A 7257-nucleotide genomic window follows, 5' to 3' on the forward strand; every position below is an offset into this window, starting at 1 on the left:
GGGAATGCTAATAGCACCTTCCTCAGGGGGTCCTCAGTGGGCACTTAGCAGTTGTTGCTGCTGTTTGTATTAGTGAGGACTGTACCTGCTTGGGGTTATGGGCAGGCCGTGGAGGCTGAGCTGCTGACCAGCCATGTGACCTTGTTGCCTGACCTCCCCGTGCCTCAGTTTTCTCTCTTCTAAAAGGAGGAGAACAGCATCTACTTCATTCCAGTGAGTCTACTGGGTTACTCCAGGTGAAGGCTTAGCATGGTGCCCCGCCCGCGAGAAGCCCTTTAAAAAGGACAGCTATTGTTGGTGTTATTATTTATAGAGTTGAACTGGGTTAGGTATGTCAATGGCGTTACTGACACACTTTCCAGGGGCTGGGTGGAGGTGGGTTCTGGACCCTCCAGGCAGCTGTGGGTGACAGACAGAGTATCCTTGGGGTCTGATGGGGAACCACTGGGGCAGGCGACCTGCAAGTCCCCAGGCAGATGCCTCCTCCTGGGGATCAGCAGAATTTGGTATGTTTTGGGTGAACCATCAGCTTTCCTGATGTTTGTGCCCTGGAGTGAGGCAAGCTCTGGCCTTTGGTCTCGAGGCGTGAGTTCAAGTTCCAGCCCTTGGCCTTGGCTAGGACTTGCCTTTGGCTAATCTGAGCCTCAGCTTCCAATTCTGTGGTGTGTGACTGTGATGTCTACTTCACCAGGATGCTGAGGGAGCAGAGGGCAGCGGGAGAAGGAGCACAGCAGAATCTGCTGTGCAAATGAAAGAGACTGGTGGCCGAGGTACTCTGCCTGGCATGCAGTCAAAGAAACTTGGTTTGCTTTCCAGCTCTGTCACTTACTGACTGGGCAACCCCAGGGCAAGTTCATCAACTTATCTGAGCCTTATCTTCTCACCTTTACTAAAACATGGATGATGATGATGGTTATTGTTATTATTTTGAGATAGGGGTCTCACTGTATTGTGTAGGCTGGAGTGCAATGGTGTGATCTTGGCTCACTGCAACCTCCGCCTCCCAGGTTCAAGCAATCCTCCCACCTCAGCCTCCCAAGTAGCTGGGACTATAAATTAGTCATGCACCACCATGCCCGCCTAACTTTTTGTATTTTTAGTAGAGATGAGGTTTTGCCATGTTTCCCAGGCTGGTCTCGAACTCCTGGGCTCAAGCGATCCCCCAGCCTCAGCCTCCCCAAGTGTTGGGATGACAGGCGTGAGCCACTGTGCCTGGCTGAAATATGGATTATTTTGTGAGGCTTGTAGGTTATTACTATGAGGCTAAAAATGAGATCCCATATGCCAAGTGTCTGGCGGCTAGACGAGGGTGGGGCCAGACTGGGCCACAGGGCTGGGCCGTCAGCGTGGGAGAAAGCACACCGTTCTTTCCTCTTCCTTCCCTCCTGCCTCAAATCCTGTCTCTTCCTCCCTGAGCCTCTAATCTCGCCTCTGCTTCTCCATTCACTGTCTCTGCTCTCTCCCTTCCCTCTTCCCTTGTAGTTTAAGATTAGACGTTATCACTTCTGTCTTGAGGACACGGATATGACACACTGGCATCTCTGCATATTTCTCCCCTGCCAGCCTCAGCCCCGACGTGATTGCGAGGGCTGGATTCCATGCACAGTTGCCAGGTCCTGCTCCTCGCATGGCCGGGTGGACCTGCAGCTACTTGGGGGAATGTTTTTCCTTTTGATTTGTGCTTCTTGTCTTCTCATCCCCGGTGCTAGAAATGGACTCCCCTCTTTTCCTGTGATGTTCAAGATTCTAATTAAGTGGAAGAGACTTTTACTCCTTACAATTCTCCAGTTATGAATAATGATACTGGCTCATAAATGAAAATTGCTTTTCTATTTAAATTCTGTGTGGTTTTTTTGTTGTTTAAAAAAAGAAGGTATGAAACCAGGGCTCTTGGGTCATTTGCAAGTTATTAATTTCAAGCGGAGCTCTTAGCTAGCTTATTAACGGTGAGAGTATTATAGTTGAGTTAAATGGTGGGGATATTAATTACCTTGCAGGCTTTTATGCGTGCAGAAATGGCTTGTTTCCATGTTGGTGGGTGGTCGAGTTTGGGAACCACAACTCCTCTTCTGGGAGGCATGGGAGGAAGAGGGTTCTGGCGAGATGCTCTGTTGATAGATCCCGGGTCCCAAGAACTGGTGCTGGACCCTTTTCCTGGGACTACAGGGTTCCGGGGCAAGGTGGCTGGGCACACCACGGTGCCTCGGTCAGGTGTCTCAAAGCTAGTGAGGCACTTCTTTCCAACACGTAAGACCCCCTCCACTGACGACAGGTCAAGTGGAATTGGGCTGACACAGAAGCAGGAGACATTTCCATCAGTCCAGCATTCCTAAAACCCTCAGTCATTCCATCTCTGTTTTGGCCATATTGACATACTGACTGTTCTATTATTTACTTACTATTTTTATTTTCATTGACTCACTTTTAAAAAACTGAAATTTCATTTAAAGGGAAACTTTATATCACCACCATAAATGGGAAACCAGCATCCCCAGTCATAAATTCAGAGGAACATAAAAATGAATACATGACTATTAAAATAAAAAATGTCCACGTGTGCACCACCTGAAAGCGACACCCACGTGGGCAGTGGTGTATCGACACTGTGGAGAACCTGGATCAGGTCAAAGAAAGGGCTTCCTGGCCTGGTGGCCCTTGCAGTCCCAGGGCCAGCATCAGGAGAGGGCAGGGGGCAGGCAGGTGATCTACCCAGAGAACCAGTGCTCTCTGGGGTCCTTCCAAACAGATGTAGCTGAAACCAGGAGGTCATAAGAAAAGAAGCAGAACTGGGGAATTTCTGTATATTTTGAACTTTAGGGAACAACATGAAAAGATATGCAAGTTGCATGCCAACCTGAATTTGTTCTCTCAGGCCAATGACTCAGGCGTGTCACCTGTGGTTTCTGTTCTGGTCTGTCTCCTCTGGTCCCTGGGTTTCCATGAGCCATACAGGAGAAAGGGGACTGTCCAGAGACCCCCGATCTGGGAGTCAGGATGGAGGCAGTGAGGTTCTGCTGCTACATTGCTCTATGACCATGGACAAACCACTGGGCCTCTCTGGACCTCTGCTTCTTCATCTGCATGAGGGGGTTGAATGAGATGCATCTGGGGACCCAGTGATGGTTAATTTGATGTGTCACCCTGACTGGGCCATGGTGCCCAGATATGTGGTCAAGCCTTATTCTGGATATTCTTGTGAGGAGGTGTTTTTGGATGAGCTTAAAATTCGAATCAGTGGATTTTGAGGAAAGCAGATGGCCCTCCATAATGTGGGTGGGCCTCATCCAATCAGTTGAAGGCCTGAATAAGATCAAAAACTGACCTCCCTTGAGGAAGGGGTAATTCTGCAACAGAAACCTTGGGACTTGAGCTGCAACATCAGTTTCTCTCTGGGTCTCCAACCTACTGGCCCACTGTATTCCTCTGTTCTCACACTACTAATAAAAACATACTAGAGACTGGGTTGTTTATAAAGAAAAAGAGGTTTAATGGACTCACAGTTCCACGAGGCTGGGGAGGCCTCACAATCCCGTTGGAAGGCAAAGGAGCAAAGGCACGTCTTCCATGGCAGCAGGCAAGAGGGAACTTGTGCAGGGAACTCCCTTTTATAAAACCATCAGATCTCCTGAGACTTATTCACTGTCATGAGAACAGCATGGGAAAGACCCAGCTCCATGATTCAATTACCTCCCATGGGGTCCCTCCCATGACACGTGGGAATTATGGGAGCTATAATTCAAGATGAGATTTGGATGGCGACACAGCCAAACCGTATCACCCCCCCTGCAAATTTTGGACTTGCCAGCCTCTGTAATCATGTGGGCCAATTTCTCGAATCTCTCTCTCCCTCTTCCTTGTCTCCCTACCTACCTATACATGCACACACAACCTATGGGTTCTGTTTCTCTGCAGGGCCTGGCCAATACAGGCCCACTTTAGCCACTGGCTCCCTTTGGCATGAGGCAGCACAGACGTTGAAGGGGGAGGACAGCAGCTGCTCTCCAGTTCCCTCAGCTTTTCCGCTGCCCCTGCAGAAATGTAATAGAAAAACTCAGCTCGAAGTGGCTTAAACCATGCCAGGGCTTTATCAGCATGTGTCACTGGCAGTGCAGGGCTAAGGCAGCCTCCAGGGTTATTTGACTCAGCAGCTTAATGGTATCAACAAGGCCCAATTATTTTCCCATCTCTCCAGTCTTTTCTATTCCTGATGTCAATTTTGATGAAAAGAGGGCTTCCCTCATTGTGGCAAAAGGGCTGCATAGTTCCAGCCACACCCCCTAGTCCAAGAAGAGAGGGATGTCTGTGTTCCAGAATCCCAGCAAAAGAAGAGCCCAAAGAAGGGCTGACTGCCCCCCCTATTTCAGAGCCAATGCCTATGGCCAGAGGAATGACACAGACTGATCAGCTCAGACCTGGTTTACCTAAACCAATTGCTGTGGCAAGGGGCATGGGTTACCTCTTGGCAGGAGGGTTTGGGGCTATCCTAGGGTTGGCCTCACACAAACAGGGTGGTTGTGACACAGTGGATGTGTGTGTTTTGGGAGCCCATATAGATGCTAAACTCAGGTATAGCCCTGGTGGTCCAGGCCCTACCCCTTTCCCTTATTTCCCCTCTACTTCCTTCCCCTCTCTTCTTCTCTCTCCTCTGTGCTCACAGGCTGTGGCCCCACCCTGGCTAGCTGCCCAGGCCCTCTGCTGGGAACCCCTGACATAGCCATACCATTTGTACCTGACCAGGCTCACTTCTTCCCCTTCTGGTAACAGAACCCCCTTCTCTAGAGAGACATCCCCCGCTCCACTCCACTTGGCTGTGGGGACCGTTGCATCCCTGCAGCCCTCCCTACTTACACAGCCATGAGATCCAGGCTGGGCCAATCAGACTTCTCTGGGATTTTGCTTCTCTCTTTCCTGTGAAGCCGTTAGCTGGGATGATGTGAGCGGGAGCTGTCTGTGGCCTCACCCTGCCCCTGCCACGTGGAAGAAGCTGTGTGCAGAAGAGACAGAGGCAGAGAGAGCACTAAGAGGTCAAAGGATATGCTTTAGTCCCCGGATTCAGCTGTGTCTGAAGCCAGTGCTATCACGCCTGGCCTTTTCCATTACCAGAGCTGCTAGATGCCCTTTCCCTTGAACTAGCTTGGTTGGGCTTTTGTGGCTTGTGACCAAAAGCCCCTGACTGGCACACCAGCCTTCATTTCTTTATTCATTTAATCAACAGTGGACATTTCCTTTGAGCCAGGTAATTCTGGAAGATGGGTACTGTTACTATGCTGATTTCATAAGTGGGGAACTGAGGCCTGGAGAATTTAAGCAACTTTCCCAAGGTCATTTAATTAGTGATAGTGGCGCTGGGATTGAACCTGTCCCTGTCTGTTTCCAAACAGTCAGCTTGCTCTAGCAAGGAGCTGCTATGAAGTTATCCTGGCAGAGTCTGGCGAGAGGAGAGGCCAGCTTCTCTTAGACATTAACAATAATTATAATAACAACAGCAACAACAACAGCATGTAATGAAGACTCATGATGTGCCAGGCAGTATTCCAAACACTTGACATGGATTCTCCTCTTTAGGTGCTTCTATGTATTTTTTAATTCCCATTTTTTAGATAGAAACACTGAGCTTCAGAAAGATGAATTGATTTGCCGAGCATCTTACAGCTAGGAAGTGATGGGTTGAGATTTTCTCTTGGCAACAATTTCCACAGGAGGGTCAGAGCACGGGGCTAGGATTGGGTTTCTTCTGTTCCTCAGGAGCGCAGAGCCTCCCAGACCATCCCTGTGCCAAGCGCTGGTGTTAAATGCCCGATGACCGGCCAGGTGCCTCCTCCCTCCCTGGTCTTCAGCGCTGCTGTGTCAGGGGCCTGACTGATTTCCCGAAAGCAGAGCCTCAAGGGTGGGTCATGAGAGGATATAAGTCACAGTGTGATTCTCAGAGTGAGGTTGACTTGTGTGTGACTGACTTCAAACAGCGGTGGGAGGGGAGGGTGGGAGTGATGGGGAGGGTGGGAGTGAGGGGTAGGAGTGGGAGAGCGGAGGGGCTGGTGCTAAGAACACAGGTTCTCTTTGGGCTGGAGGCACAGGCTTATGTTTGGTCTCTGGTGGCATCATGCTCCTCACAGTGGTGCCTGTCACCCCAGGTTCTTCAGGGTTCCGGTCTCTCGGGGGTGTTGGGGGGCGGCTAATCTATTGCCTGCACACTTTCCCTCTTGGTAGGAAGTGTGCATTGTGACGGGGGTCTTCTAGAGCCAAAGTCTTACCCCAAAGATGAGGAGGCACAGGGGTGAAAACAGTAGAACAATGGATTCATCTTCCTGGGGCTCCCTGCAGGGACCAGGCTCACGGAAGACCCCAGAGAACCTGGGTAGCTCTTCCAGGGGCGTCCTGCTCCCCTCCTGGGTCCCTCGGGTCCTCCCGCCAGTGCCTTTGCCCAATGCTGCTGCATTTCCTGTGCCCTGAAACACACAGTGTTACCTTCCAGAGGACCCAGGCCACCCTGCTGTCCACTCACTTGGACTGGCTGTGTCCACTGCTGTCAACCCTCTGTGGAAGTTGTATTCAATTTAGCACTTGATGAAGCCCTGATATTTGCTTTTCCTCAAATTGCTTTAACTTTTCCACCTAATTTCAACCCCCTTTCCCCGAGTCTGCTCTGGTGCCCCCGCTTGACCGCAGGCCACACTTTTTGGGCCTCTCCTATGTACCCAGCCCTGAGTCGCTCAGGCACAGAGGATCCAGGCTAAACACATGTATGTTGGCTCCAAGAACGTCTCTCCCCTGCCTCAGCTCTACGCCAGATGCTTGCCTTGGCCCCAGGGCGAGGGAAGCCGGGGGAAGCTGGTGGAGTGTCTCTGATGCTTCCTGTGAGTGAGGGTGGGGCAGGCCAGGCTGTGACAACAACCACACCCCGTTGAGACTGCAGGGGCTCTCAGCAACAAAGGCATGTTCCTCACTCCCACAGCTGTCCTGAGCCACAGGGGGCTTTGCTGTATCTTCTCCATCCAGGACTCAGGCTGGTGGGGCAGCCACTACCTTGAATGCTGTTGGCCACCCTGGTGCAGGGCGTTCCAGCACCTCTGGGACCAGCAATCGAATGCCTCCCCCACCCCGCTCGCACGTCCCTCTAGCTTACAAGAGCCTTGAGGAGAACTGCCCTAATGACCACCCGAACACCTGGAATCTAACGAACGTGAAACAGAAGCTGTTCCGGCCCAAGCCTGGTCTGCTCCCCCTTGACCAGTAGTGGTATCTTCCACCCATAGGCTC

The 7257-nt window shown here is 51.1% G+C and overlaps 1 long non-coding RNA gene across 1 annotated transcript; it reads right to left on the minus strand.

Moving 5' to 3' along the window:
• Window positions 1-3466: 3466 nt before the first annotated feature.
• Window positions 3467-7034, minus strand: LOC135968830 (uncharacterized). The gene is made up of 3 exons (XR_010583798.1): window positions 6701-7034; window positions 4849-4984; window positions 3467-4028 (listed from the first exon to the last, which is right to left on the minus strand). It is a non-coding gene; the product is annotated as an uncharacterized lncRNA (long non-coding RNA).
• Window positions 7035-7257: the final 223 nt, after the last annotated feature.

The sequence above is a fragment of the Macaca fascicularis genome, chromosome 1 (genome assembly GCF_037993035.2).
Source record: "Macaca fascicularis isolate 582-1 chromosome 1, T2T-MFA8v1.1".
Lineage (NCBI taxonomy): Eukaryota > Metazoa > Chordata > Mammalia > Primates > Cercopithecidae > Macaca > Macaca fascicularis.